This window comes from Odocoileus virginianus, chromosome 31 (genome assembly GCF_023699985.2).
Source record: "Odocoileus virginianus isolate 20LAN1187 ecotype Illinois chromosome 31, Ovbor_1.2, whole genome shotgun sequence".
NCBI classification, from domain to species: Eukaryota; Metazoa; Chordata; class Mammalia; order Artiodactyla; family Cervidae; genus Odocoileus; species Odocoileus virginianus.
In genome coordinates this window covers 8,491,863-8,506,899 of record NC_069704.1, presented here as the reverse complement: position 1 = coordinate 8,506,899, position 15,037 = coordinate 8,491,863, and positions in this window count along the sequence as shown.

Genomic DNA, 15,037 nt, shown 5'->3' with positions numbered 1-15,037 from the left:
TCTGGTTCCTCTGCCTTTTCTAAATCCAGGTTGAACATCTGGAAGTTCTCAATTCACTATTGAAGCCTTGCTAGTGTGTGAGATGAGTGTAATTGTGCGGTAGTTTGAACATTCTTTGGCATTGCCCTTCTTTGGGATTGGAAGGAAAACTGATCTTTTCCAGTCCTATGGCCACTGCTGAGTTTTCCAAATTTGCTGGCATATTGAGTGCAGCACTTTCACAGCATCATCTTTTAGGATTTGAAACAGATGAACTGGAATTCCATCACCTCCACTAGCTTTGTTTGTAGTGATGCTTCCTAAGGCCCACTTGACTTCTCATTCCAGGATATCTGGCTCTAAGTGAGTGATCACACCCTTATGGTTATCTGGGTCATGAAGATCTTTTTGTATAGTTCTTCTGTGTATTCTTGTCACCTCTTCTTCATACCTTCTGCTGCTGTTAGGTTCATACCATTTGTGTCCTTTATTGTGCCCATCTTTGCATGAAATATTCCCTTGGTATCTCTTAATTTTCTTGAAGAGATGGCTAATCTTTTCCATTCTATTGTTTTCCTCTATTTCTTTGCATTGATCACTGAGGAAGGCTTTCTTATCTCTCCTTGCTATCTTTGGAACTCTGCATCTTGTGCTAGAATAATACTTAACCTGAAAAATTTATAAGATGCCTGTTTCTATCATTTTTCTCTTATAGATGATAAAGGCTAACGTAGGGCCAGATGACTTCTTCAATACGACATCCTTCCTGAGAACAGAGTCTGAATTTGTTGGAGTCCAGAACCAAAGACAAATATTATGTAATTCTTGTGTAAAAGAAAACGGTATATGTGCTATGCTTCATCTCTCAGTCCTGTCCAACTCTGCGACCCTATGGACTGTAGCCCACCAGTTTCCTCTGTCCATGGGATTCTCCAGGCAAGAGTACTGGCATGGGTTGCTGTGCCTTCTTCCAGGGGATCTTCCCAACCCAGGGATCAAACCCAGGTCTCCCACATTGCAGGCAGATTCTTTACCATCTGGGACACCACATTCCTATAATTCCCAAAACATATCCATATACAAATTACCTTTTCAAAAGCTCTAGTCAGGGTTTTGGTCTATAATTCTGCCCCATATCTGGCAAAAATAAGAACTTCTGCTTCTTAAAAGATTCAGATGTTTAATCCTCTAATAAAGTGAAGTGAAGTCGCTCAGTCGTGTCCGACTCTTTGCGACCCCATGGACTGTAGCCCACCAGGCTCCTCCATCCATGGAATTTCTAGGCAAGAGTACTGGAGTGGGTTGCCATTTCCTCCAGGGGATCTTCCTGACTCGGGGATCGAACCCAGGTCTCACAAATATTTCCCAAATGAGCATATACTTCTCTGCTTTGATATCCAGGACTTTCTTATTTTTAAGTATCCGTGAGCACTGTTTATCAGATATTTCCAGATCTTTGCTTGCTAGATATATGGTAGAATTATATTTCCTCTAACTTTGAGTTTAAATGTAGTGATATTACTTTCTTTGACTAAAGAAATATGACCAGAAGTGATATATGTCAAACTCCTGGGGATCTACACTGGACATGTACTGTGAACCAGAAATAAACTGGTGGTGTTAAGCCATCAGCAAATTTTAGCTGCAATAATGGGTAAACCTTAAACTTTTGTGGCTTCTGATAGTAGAATTTTACTTCTCAAAGTGCAATGAGACAGTACTCTATCTATGCAGTGACTCTAGAAATCATTTAGTATGTCATCTTCAACCTGTGACTTCCAGGATTCCTCTGGCTAAGACATAGAGATGAGGTAAAATGAAGACTCACACAGGGTTTTTGTGGGCCAGGGCTTCTGCTAGTTAGGACTCGTACTTACAACCATACCTACAAGGGAGTCTAGGAAAGGGAGTTTACATATATGAATAGGAAGAAGAGAAATGAATTTCTTCAAGGTCTGTGTCTTTGCCACTCTGGGTCTCTTCCACTGTATGTACAACATGGAAAATAAGTACTGTATTATGGCTTATTGTGAGGATTGATGAGATGCCCTGTGAAAAACACTCATATAGTATCTGGCATATAGTGGGTGCTCAGAAATGTTTGGTTTCCACTTCTTTTGGATTTATGACTTTAATTTGCCCTGGCTGCAAAACTGCCCTGGCTGTTAATGAGTCTTCTTTATCTTTGAGCTTTCCATTGCTCCAGGCATGATGGCCAGCCTATGGTAGGTGTTTGACACAGATCTGGCAGTTGATTGCATTTGCAGAGAAAGGAAGAATGTTGAGGCCTTCATACTCCAAAAATTCTGGAAGTTACAGATGTCAGAGAGCATGAGTTGATCTAAGCCCAGCTCTCCCAGCTCTGAGCCGAGAGCAGTGGTTTAACAATTGTGATGGCATGGTACTTCTTTTTGGCATGATTGCTAGAAGAAGCAAGAGGAGTGGGCATTGCTGTGACGCTAAGACTTCAGCAGTGACCAAGAAGCCGTGGGTGTGCAAGGTGAGGCTAGGGAGTAGGTGGGGACAATTCTCCCCTAAGAGGAAATGCTGCCTTTTGCCTGATTTTCCTCCCTATGTACGGGGACTGTTTTAACTGTGGGTAAAAGGCTGGCAAATGGTGTGGTGGAGCTAAAGAAAGTCCGGGCCCCAACCCAGTCTGGTGGGGAATTTGAGATGGACAGAAATGACTCTGGGTGATCTCTCTTGGATTTTCTTCCTTTGTTCCCCTAAACAAGAAGTGCGAGCTTCCAGGGTGATATGAATGATGATCAACCCCACGCTGGTCTTGGCAGTTTGGCCTGTTGAGGATTCCTTGTTCTGGGGAACTCTTGCAGCCAAGAGGAGTTAGTCTTCTTCCTGACTTTATGGCTTTGTGTTAATGTCTCCGTTTATGAGATGGGAAGAGTGTTATCTGTCTTACAGGGTTGTTGTGAGTGGTATATCAATAATGTACAAGATTGAATACATCACCTTGCTATTCCCTGAGCCATACCTGCTTTACCCCTGGGGTCATCTAGCTTTGAGAGTAGCACTACTACGCATCAAGTGCTCCAGCCAGAACCTGGACATCATACTTGCATGTTCTCCTCCAGTCACTGCATCCTATCCGTTGTCACAGCGTGCTTTGTGTGTCTGGTCTTCATATTCCTGTCTGTCTCTCTGATGAAACTTCAGCCCGGGCCACTAGCCTCCCAGTAGATCTTTCTGGCTCCACTCTTGCTCCTAACCAATGCTTTCTCCCGGTGCGGCCAGCATACTCTTCCCAAGCTAGAAAGCATATTAAGTTCCTCTGCTGTTCCAAGCCTATTCATGGCTCCTCAGGATCCTAGAGAAAGTCCACAGTCATCGACATGGCCCACAAGTACTTCTCATCCCTGGCTCCATCTACCTCTTCAGGCTCAGCTTTCTTTGCACCCCTTAGTCTCTGCCTGTCACCCCCAGTGCTCTTCTCTTTGTCAGATTGAACCCCCATCAGTTTCCCCAATGCACTAGTCTGCTTGGTAGCTCAGGTCTTTGGCTGTGTTCCCTCCTCTACTTGAAGCTCTCTTTGCCAGGCTGACTCTTATTTATTCAGCCTGGGAGGACAAGTTTAGAGGTCCCTTCTTCTGGGATGCCCATTTGTGATGCTCCCTTCATCCTTTCCTGAATCATCTGGTTCCTTGTTCTCTCCCACACTAGAGCATGAGCTCTTTGAGGTCATGGCTAGCTTTGTTTCTAGGGCACATAAAGTTTTTAGCTGATAATTGTTAGAGTGAATTGAAATGAATTTAACAACACGTAGTCGCTTTTCTCAGAGTTCCCAGTCAAGACAAGGACAATAAGTACCAGTGTTAACCACCATGTACTGACATTGCCAGGTTCCTGTTTTCTTTTTCTGAATGAGGCAGATTGGTCTGAAACAGCATATTTTCATGTCACTGGAAGTTACCAGCCAACTTTGGGTTTGCAGTAGAGATGGCACTCTGCTGTGTTGCTAGATTCTTACAAACCTTGTTTGAGAAAGTTTAGTCCTTGGTGAAGGCCTTCCTGTGTGTCTCCAGGTGCAGATGACGGCCTTCATCAGTGAGAAGTGAAGGGATGGTGCATGAGACTCAGGAGAGGCACTGGGGAGGGAGTACTGATTCTGGGTACTCTTAGCTCTTGCTCCTCTAACCCCTCCTCACGGAAGGTCATTTGACTCGTTCCGCTCCTTCCTAAAATACTGGGAAAGCCCAACATCTGTTCCCTTGCCCTTGTCTCAAAGTTGGGAGGGCAGTTTATTTCACTTCTGTAATCTCTGAACATCTGGACCTGTATAGAACTTAGTGTTCTAAGGCCGATGAGGCTGGCTGTGGAGAAAGGGGTAGGTGAGAGTTGGTGGGTCTGAGAGAGGAAGTGTGGGTGAGCTGCGTTCCCACTGTGATACAGGGATTCTCCCTCGGGCGGCGTGAACCTCCTGAAGGTGCCTGTGGCTTAGACCTTCCTGCTGCTTCCTCTAAGGGGACCACTGAGGGGAGAGGGGCCTCTGAGGGAAGAGGAAGATGTCCAGCCTCAACTGGGCCTCCCAGCTAGGGGACTGGGGAGAGGGCAGTCCACAGAGCACCAGCCCGCCCCCACCGAGAGCTACAAACAACCTGTACAGGAGAGCCTGCATTTAAAAACTGCCCTTTAGAAAGTAAAGTCCAACACTTCCAGAGGCAGACGGCGAAACAGAGGCAGCCAAAAAGAAGGGTCACCTGCACCTTTCAAGATCCCTGTGAATTTGCTCCCGAAAGGGAAAAAGTCACGAGCAATGAAGATGAGAACAGTCACTTTCTCTACCAATAGCTGGCTGAGAACAGCATCAACTCCTTTCTCCCTCATTCCCACCCCGACAGAGGAGGAAAACCAGGAAAGGAAGAAGGATGGAGTGTGTACCATATCCAGTTCCTTCTGTCCCACACTGCTGCAACCACAGACACAACCTAAGCTGGGGCACAAGGAAGAGAACTTCAATGAGATGGATTCAAAAATATTGGCTTGGCCAAAATGTTTGTTCAGTTTTTCCATGTGGTGGCTCTAGTAGTATTTAGCTGTCTTTAACTTTATTGGATACAGTTGGTTAGATTGTGTTGTGACAGCTGTCGTATCAGTGTGAATTAAAAAAACATCAAAAGTGATGAATTTTTGTGTAGCCATTTTAATATTGAATGTGGAAGAAAAAGAGCAACATTTTCATCATGTTATTATGCTTTATCATTTCCAGAAAGGTAAAAACGCAACTCAAATTGGGGGGGAAAAAAGATTTGTATAGTGTATGGAAGAGGATCTGTGACTGACTGTGTCAAAAGTGATTTGCAAAGTTTCGTGTTGGAGATTTCTCCCTGAATGATGATCCACAGTTGGGTAGACCAGTTGAAGTTGATAAAACCGAGACATTAATTGAGAACAGTCAACATTATAGCACATGGGAGATAGCCAACATACTCAGGGTATCCAAATTAAGCATTGAAAATTGTTTGCACCAACTTGGTTATGTTAGTTGCTTTGATGTTTGGGCTCCACTTAGTGAAAAAAAAAACCCACAAAAACTTCTTGGCTGTATTTCTGCATATCATTCTCTACTTAAACATAATGAAAACATTCTGTTTTTAAAACAAATTGTCAGGAGTGGTGAAAAGTGGATACTGTGTGATAAGGTGGAATGGAAGAGAATGTGGGGCAAGTGAAATGAACTGCCACCAACCACATCAAAGCCTGCAGGATTTTCCTGCAATGAGTGCTGGGGTAAGGAAGCCAAGAGAGGTGGAAGAGGTCTCGCAAAGTTCTGATGATGAGGAAGAAAAATCTATGTTTTTAGAGCAACAGTGCATCTCTTACAGCTTGCTTTGTGATAAGTATTGCTAAATTTTCTTCTTCATCCAAAGAGGGTGATGTTGTGTATATAGTGAGATTGGAAAGGAGTCCTCTTTTATGAGTTTCCTGAAGAAAACCAAACAATTCCAACAAATATGCTTTCAATTAGACCAAATGAAAGCATCATCATTCGAGGAAAAGCATCTGGAATTAGTCAGCAGTAAACACATAATTTCCACCAGTATAGCGTAAGACCACATGATGGTTTATTTGATGACCAGGCGAAAACTGCTACAGCTTGGCTGGAAATTACTGATTCATCCACTGTATTCACCAGGCATTGTGTTTTTGGATGTCCATTGATCTCAGTCTTTACAAAATTCTCTTAATGGAAAATATTTCACTTTTCTGGAAGACTATAGAAGGCCTGGAAGAGTTCTTTGCCCCCAAAGGTAAAGAATTTTGGGAAAATGGATTTATGAGGTTGACTGAAAAATGGCAGAAGGTAGTGGAACAAAACTGTGGTGAATACTTTGTTCAATAAAGTTCTTGGTGAAAATGAAAAATGTGTCTTTTATTTGTACTTAAAGACTGAAGGAACTCTTTGACCAACTCATAGATGGACCAAGCTATAAAAATAGAAACTAGACTGCTTTTAATATTTAAGGTGACTGAGAAGTGGTAGAACAAAACTGAACCAAATTTAAGGATGCTTATTATCCAGCAGCAGGGGAAAGCTGGACAAAGTATAAAAGTAACAAGAACTTGAAAAATAAAGTCTTTCACTGCGTATGTGCCAACAAAGCAGGAGTCTCTTTGTTGAGTCCTTTCAAAAGCTCTGCAGCATAGCATATCACCTTCATTTCCAGAGACAGAAATTGTGAGTTATTTGCATGACTTGTTGAAGATCACCCCGCTATAAGTGCATAATCATATTACAGTGTGATAGCAACACAGACTTGAGAAAGTCACAAGGTGGGATTGTGCCTGTCTTGGAGGAAAGTGGGTTCAAGGAAGCTCTGCTGGGAGGTAATACCCAAGCTGGATTTGAGTGATGAATAGGATTTTCCTACAATGAGAGTGCTGGAGAAGGAAACCAAGAGAGACGAAAGGGCTCTAGCAAAGTTCTGATGATAAGGAAGAACAGTCCATGTTTATAGAGCAACAGTACAGCTCATGCAGTGGAATTTGCAATAAATATTGCTAGATTTTCCTCCAATGTCCCCCCTGAACTGTGCCTGTTTTTGGTATTCATGTAAAAGTAGACAACCTGACCCATCTCCTGAGAAACCTGTATGCAGGTCAAGAGCAACAGTTAGAATGATATGGAACAACTGACTGGTTTCAAAGAGGAAAAGGAGTACGTCAAGGCTGTATATTGTCACCCTGATTATTTAACTTATATGCAGAGTACATCATGCCAAATGCCAGGCTGGAGGAAGCACAAACTGGAATCAAGATTGCCGGGAGAGATATCAATAACCTCAGATATACAGGTGACACCACCCTTATGGCAGAAAGTGAAGAAGAACCAAAGAGTCTCTTGATGAAAGTGAAAGAGGAGAGTGAAAAAGTTGGCTTAAAACTCAACATTCAGAAAACTAAGATCATGGCTTCCTGTCCCATCACTTCACAACAAATAGACGGGGAAACAGTGGCAACAGTGACAGACTTTATTTGGACTCCACAATCAATGCAGATGGTGATAGCAGCCATGAAATTAAAAGATGCTTGCTCCTTGGAAGAAAAGCTATGACCAACCTAGCATATTACAACCAGCATATTAAAAAGCAGAGATGTTACTTTACCAACAAAGGTCTGTCTAGTCAAAGCTATGGTTTTTCCAGTAGTAATGTATGGATGTGAGAGTTGGACTATAAAGAAGGCTGAGCACCAAAGAATTGATGCATTTGAAGTTGTGGAGTTGGAGAAAACTCTTGGACTCTTGGAGAGTCCCTTGGACTGTATGGAGATCCAACCAGTCCATCCTAAAGGAAATCAGTCCTGAATGTTCAATGGAAGGACTGATGCTGAAGCTGAAACTCCAATACTTTGACCACCTGATGGGAAAAAGTGACTCATTGGAAAAGACCCTGATGAAAGATTGAAGGTGGAAGGAGAATGGGACAACAGAGAATGAGATGGTTGGATGGCATCACTGATGCAATGGACATGAGTTTGAGTAGGCTCTGAGAGTTGGTGATGGACAGGGAAGCTTGGTGTGCCGCGGTCCATGGGATCGCAAAGTCAGACACAACTGAGCAGCTGAGCTGAGTTGATTGATGATGTTTTCAGAAGATGCCATCTCAGCAGTTTATTTTGCATTATCTGCCAATGAAGTTGAAATGTTTTATTAATCTGTTTATTGACTGTTTTATTCTTTTGTGTATATATATATACACATGCACATATATATATACACACATATACACACACACATAAACACACGCACATATATATATATCTCCTATGTAAATCCTTTGCCTATTTCTATCAGGCATTTGGTTTCTTCTTGATTTGTGAGAATTAGTTAAATAGTGATTTTACTACTACATTTTTAGTTTTTGGTCAATTTCTTAAATCCTAATAGAAGTTTAAAATATTCATCTAATCAAAATGTCTTTCACTTTGTGACTTCTATTATCAGAGTTTCTAGGAAGGTCCCATCTTTATATTCATGATGACTTTATCACTGTTTTCTTCTAGTACTTTTGCTGTTTTATCCCTGCATGCGTGTGTTATGTTACTTCAGTTGTGTCTGACTCTTTGCAGCCCTATGGAGTGTAGGCTTATAGGACCCTCTGTCCATGGGATTCTCCAGGCAAGAATACTGGAGTGGGTTGCCATGCCCTACTCCAGGAGATCTTCCCAACCCAGAGATCAAACCTATGTCTCATACATCTCCTGCACTTTTAAGCAGGTTCTTTACCACTAGTGCCATCTGGGAAGCCCCTGTTTTATCCTTAGATTTATATTTCTTAGTTTGATAGATTTGTAAAATTAGAAGTTAAACTTAGCAGAATTACTAGTAGCGTCATAATGAAGGCCTTGCCTTTTTTTTTCTTTTCTCTTTTTTTAAGCCAATTTTGTGAACTTGAGTGCATGCAATTTTGAGTTGTTTGTGGGTTTCTCTCTCCCCTTCCTTACCTCATATTCTCCTTTCTACTCACTTCCATCAGGTCATGGTCCTGTGGAAGATTAATGATGGCCGCAAATTCCTTGCTAACCTCTCACTGAAAGGTGAAGTCCGCTTCTCCTCCCCTTGATTCTGGGCTTACTTTGATCAGTAGGACATGGTAGAAGCAGTGCTTCATGACTTCTGAAGCTAGCTCATCAGAATCCCTTCAGTTTCTGCCTGGGTGGGTCTCATGGTCTGATGCCTCTTGCGACACTCCTTCCCAGAACTGAGATGCCGTGAGAAGCCTAGGACATGGAAAGGCCACACGTAATCACTCTGGTCCATAGCCCAAGTGGGGCTTCCAGCTGACTGTCAGCACTGAATTCCATTCGTGCTGGATGTTCCAGCTTGACTGATTCCAGATGACTGTAATCTTCCCAGCTCACCACCTGAAACTCTGTGGAACAGAGGAACTGCCTGTCAGACCGCAGAATCATGAGGAATAATAGCCAAATTCTAAATACTTGATGATTTGTTACATAGTGACATATAGCTGAAACTGTCCGGTCACCACCCCGTCACCGCAAGGAGTCGCTCTAAGAGTGTTGACGACCTTCCTGCCGCCGTGTCCGTGGCCGTTTCTTGGGTCTGGCCTTGCGTGGTCTGTGTCCGTTCTTGACCTCTCCGACCTCTCACTGTCCTGGATTGTCCCCTGCCTGACTGGCTGACACCTCTGAGTTTCCTTCACCTTCTCTCTCACTCATCCTCTAACTCTTAGTATGTCTCAGAGTGATCTTGGGCTTCCTTCTCCATCTATAGCTATACACGTCTCTCCAGGAGACCTCATTAAGCCCCATGGCTTAAAAAGTATCCCTGTGCTGATGGTTCTCAGACACACAGACAGGTTGATTTCTCTCTGGGACAGTAGATTCATGTTGCCCATTGCTTGTCTGCCAACTCCACCTGGCTGGTCAATAAGCTTCCCCAAACTTACACAGTAAAAGTATAACCCTGGACTCTCCTCATAGCCAAGACCATTCCTCCATCTGTTGACTTCAGTAAAAAGCAGTAACAGCCACCTGATGTTAAAGCTCAGAAAGCTAGATGCTAAACCTTGACTTCTCTCTTCCTCACCCCCTACATCCAATCTAGTGTTCAGTCATATGAGATCTGTTTGAAAAATGTGATTCAAAAGAATCCACCACTCCTCTTGAATCGACATCTATAGACTATGGTCCCATTTTCTCTTGTCTTGCATCATTCAAACGATTTCCTAACTGATTGTCTTTCTTTTTTCTACTCTTGCATCTTGATGACTTAGTCTCTAAATTTCAGGCAGATTGCTCTTTGAAAATATAACTCAGATTGTGTCACTATGTTGCTTACTTATAATGGATTCCAGCTGCTTATAGATCAAAGCCCAACTCTCTGTCCTTATACTGAGCACTACGTGACTTGGTCCCTATCTTCTTCTTTGACTTTATCTCCCACTGTGTTGCCCCCTGTCCATGCCCCACCCATTACTTGTCTTTCTGTTGGTTCCTTGAAACACTTCAGGCTCATCACACTTTAAGCCTTTGCACTAGCTATTCTCTGTGCCTGGAGTTGTCTCTTCTTTGATCAACTCTAATTGGTTCCTTTCTGCCCAGCTGGTTGCTCCTGATTCCATCACCGTATTTCAGTTTTCCTTGTAGAGGTTACTTTGTTACCCCAGATCAAGAAGAACCACACTCAGTGCCACCTGTCACTCTGATCTCATCCACCACTGCGGCTCTGTGTCACTCTCTCTCCCCAGTAAACTCATTCTCTGTGTCTCATATATCCAGCTCTTCTCCCTGTCTTCTCCCTGTTTCTGTACTTTTCCATTATTCCTACAACGGAAATGCCTGTTGTTTTATTTGTTTTTAATTTTTTATTGGAGTGTAATTGCTTTACAATGTTGTGTTAGTTTCTCCTGTACAACGAAGTGAATCAGCTACATGTGCACCCATCGAAAATGCCTATTCTTTTTATCTCAGCATATCCTGCAAAATCCACCCTCAGCCCCACCTCAACAGGTTGGCACACCTTTATTGAGCTCTCACCACAGGTCAGGCCTGTTGAGTCATCAGTGTTGGGCAGCTTCATAGGCCAGGCACCATTCCTTACATGCCTTTCAGAGATGACCTTGGGCTTGGTCTCTAGAGGGGTGAGGAGAGTCAGGGGGAGCTGCTTGAGGGAAGGGGAGGCTCTTGGAATTTCTCCTAGGTCACTTAATCAGAGCATATCTGCTTTTTCTGTTGTATGGTAGAATCCCATTGTAATGAGGGTGAGATTTTTAAAGTCACCCTATGAAAACCCCTTCAGAAGGCACAGCTCTGGAAAGTGACTCTCATTAGGCACTGCCCAGCCAGTTTTATCCCCAGTGGGACTACTGTCCCTTAAATTGAGCAACACTGTCATCCACTTACTGAACACTTTCTATGGACAGTGAGTATCTATACCTTTAAATGAAGGAGCTACGTTCAGCTCATACTCTTAAAGGAAGTGTGGGCTGAGCCTACACATCAAGGGTCCAGTAGCATCACACCTGCTCACTTGGTGTGGAATGACTGGCAGAGTCCCACACGATCAAACTTGCTGATTTTGTGTTTGTGGGCAGTAACCAAGGTGGCTTGGTATTTTGCCCACTGACTGCTTTGTTTACGGAGCATCTTACCTTTCATTTAAATACAGGGCTCTGCTGTTAATATGTTGAAACTACAGCTCCACACATTGCTGTGCTTCAGCAATTTGCTGAATTTGCATTATGCAATATGCATATGTAATATGTCTCGGAGATGATCTGAGGCCCACAGCACAATTATTACTTTCCAGCTCTAGGAGCAGGGAATTCATCACCTTGTGCTATAAATACAACCATGAGAAATGTGGATATGTAGGATTAAATCAAGCTGTTTTGGCTAAAAAGAGTTATCAAAGTGCCTTTTTCCCCCTTTATATTCTAAATTCTCAGAAAGTAAGGTTATTAAATCAGCAAGGTGAAGAGAAAAAAAGGTTCCCAGTCAAATAAGTTGAAAGCAAATTCACTAAGCATTGCATGAACTGAGTAATTAGGATTTCCAATCCCTTATTAAAACGCCCCAGTGGATTTCAGGAGGGGAATTTTCCCTGAAATTTGCAATGTATCAACAGAAAGGACTTGATGAGTAACATGGCTGTGCATTTTAGGAGGCCAGTGCATTCAGGTTATGGTGCGTGCTCAGTCGCTTCAGTCGTGTCCGACTCTTTTGTGAGCCTATGAACTGTAGGCCACCAGGCTCCTCTAGCCACGGGATTCTCCAGGAGAGAATACTGGAGTCGGTTGGAGCCATGCCCTCCTCCAGGGATCTTCCCAACCCAGGGACTGAACCTGCGTCTTCTGCATTGCAGGCTGAGTCTTTATCACTGAACCACCGGGAAAGCCCACATTCAGCTCATTCACCCAGTATTTGTTGAGTACTTACCTTCGCCAGGCAGTGTTCTACATGCATTAGGCTGTGACCATTTACAGTGTAGGCAGGGCCTCAGCTTTTAAGGAGCTTACATTCTAGTGTGGACGGAGAGACACAGGTGATAAAAAATATAGGACTTTTTAAAATTCAAGCATAGTTGATTCAATCATAGTTTACGTACAATATTATGTAAGTTACAGGTCTGCAATATAGTGATTCTCTATATACTCCATTTATACTCCACTTATAGTTATTATAAAATATTGACTATATTTCTTATGTTGTATAGTATATCTTTGTAACTTATTTTATACATAATAGTTTGTACCTCTTAATCACCTACCCCTGTGTTTCTCTTCCCCCCTCCTCCCCACAGATAGCCACTAGTTTGTCAGCTATATCTGTGAGTATAGCCATTGGAAGGTTTTAAGCATGGGAATGGGATCATTCATTATTTGCTTGTTGCGTCAACTTCTTCTCCTGCAGAAGAATTAGTCAGAGATTCTGAATCACATCACATGGAAAGATTTGAAATAATACTGGTCCAGGCCAAATCTTAGGGATTCTGATTTATCAGACTGTTGAAAACTGGAGTATTGAGTGTTTCCTTATGTTTCTGCTGTGCAGCCCCGCCATTTGTTCCCCTTTTGCTGAAAGTGCCTGCAATAGAGAAATTAAGATCATAGTTTATTAAGGGTATGTCTTCCTTCTTGAATGGGAATGACGCTTAACAATTAATGCAGCAGAATAGCTAAATTCAGAAATGATAGCAGAAACTTAATACCACTAGCATTGTTTGTTTGAGTACCTGCTATATCTCAGCTACTGGGATAGTACTTTCTGCACCTCATCACATTTATACCTTGTGAGAAGCATGCAAGAAAGCAGATAAAGTCCCAGGTCTTGTGGCCAGAACATGTTTGCCTGAGCCTTGAGGTGAGAAGAGAGTTGTTGCAAAGATGAGCCATCAGACAGGCCGGGATGGTTTCTTACTCTTGTCCGTGTGTGCATACTGAGTCACTTCAGTCATGTCCGACTCTTCGTGACCCTATGGACTGTAGCCTGTCAGACTCCTCTGTCCAAGGGATTCTCCAGGAAAGAGTACTGGAGTGGGTTGCTATTTCCTCTGACCCAGGGATTGGACCCAAGTCTTGTGCAGCTCCTGCATTGCAGGTGATTTCTTTACCACTGAGCTGCTGGGGAAGCCCTACTGTTGTCCATAGAAGGACCCAAGATTACCCCATTGGAGTCAATATCTATCTTTTGTATTTCTTAACAATAATCAAATAGAAATCTTCCTTTATTTTTAGTTGATCTGAATTGATACTTAATTGGTGTATGGTCTTAGAATTTCCATGTCCTAAACCTTGTAGACTCCATTTCCAACACTGAGCTGTCTTCATTGGTGCTAAGGGCAATTGGTGTATTCACTCCAAAATCCTATAAAATGTTCAGCTTAAAAAAAAAATGTTCAGCTTTGTAATACTCTTGGCCACCTTCTTAACCTTTTCAATGGGAGGAGTATTGAGCCCTGCTAGGCAGCAAAGAGGGAGAAACTGATTCAACTGTCACTTGTGCAATCAGCAAAGGCTTCCTAGAAGATAAGACATTTCCTCTTTGTCCCACACAATGAATTAGGAGTGAGCCAGTGGAGACTGAGGGAGGAGAGAGGTTTGAAGGTTGGAAAAGTCTTCCCGGAGCTTTGCAACACCCTGTGCAAAGGCACGAAGTTATCGAGGAGCTTTTGAGGGAGCTCTAAGTGGCTCAGAGGGACCCGATGTTCTGGGGGCAGAGTGCAAAGGGCACTTTGGGAAGAAAGACTGTGCACTTCCATTCTGACCTCCAGTTCTATTATATCAGCGTTGATATGACTGAGGATAGTGATCCTGAGGTCCAGCTTTCAAACCAGTTCTGCTCCTTCCCTTGATTGGCACCTCCCAATAGCATCCTTTGAACCCCCAACAAGATTCATCAGGTGGGGCTTTTCTGCTCCCTGTCCAAATGTAGAGACTGGTGAGGCTGCTGGTGTGGGGGACAGTTTCTCTATGAGGTAGAACAAAGTCTGTGTGTGTGTGTTTGTGTGTGTGTACACATGTGAAGTGTAATTGTGTGTGAGAATGTATATGTGTGTGTGTGTGTGCGGGCATGGGGAACTAACGTGTGTGTGTTACGTGTCTGCGGTTGGAAGGAGACAGGGCTGGGAGCCGACACAGTGAAACAAGGTCTCACTTTGTTTCAGAAGCTGAGGGGTTAATACTGACTTCACAAAATATAGTACCTTTGTCTAGAGAAACACCTGGCATCTTATCTCAATCTCTCCAGGATTCTTGTTTTACTTTTGTAGGAAACATTTGAATTAACTTGCTTTGATAGTCTTGAGTCCACATGGGAGATGACACAAGATAGAAATGAGCTCATAGTACCAGAAAAGGAAAAAGCAAAACTGCTGGCTTGCCCATAACTGTTGACTCAAGCCATTTGTAAGCTGATACCCCTCAAGAGATATTTGACTTTCCTTTTTGAATATTTTGCACAAATGCGAGAAGGGCGTGAAAATGTTAGATAGTGTTCGCCCAAGGGAACAGAATTCTGAGATAAAGATAATAGTAATATATAATATTCGCTGAGAACTTAGAGGGTGCTGAGCAGTTTA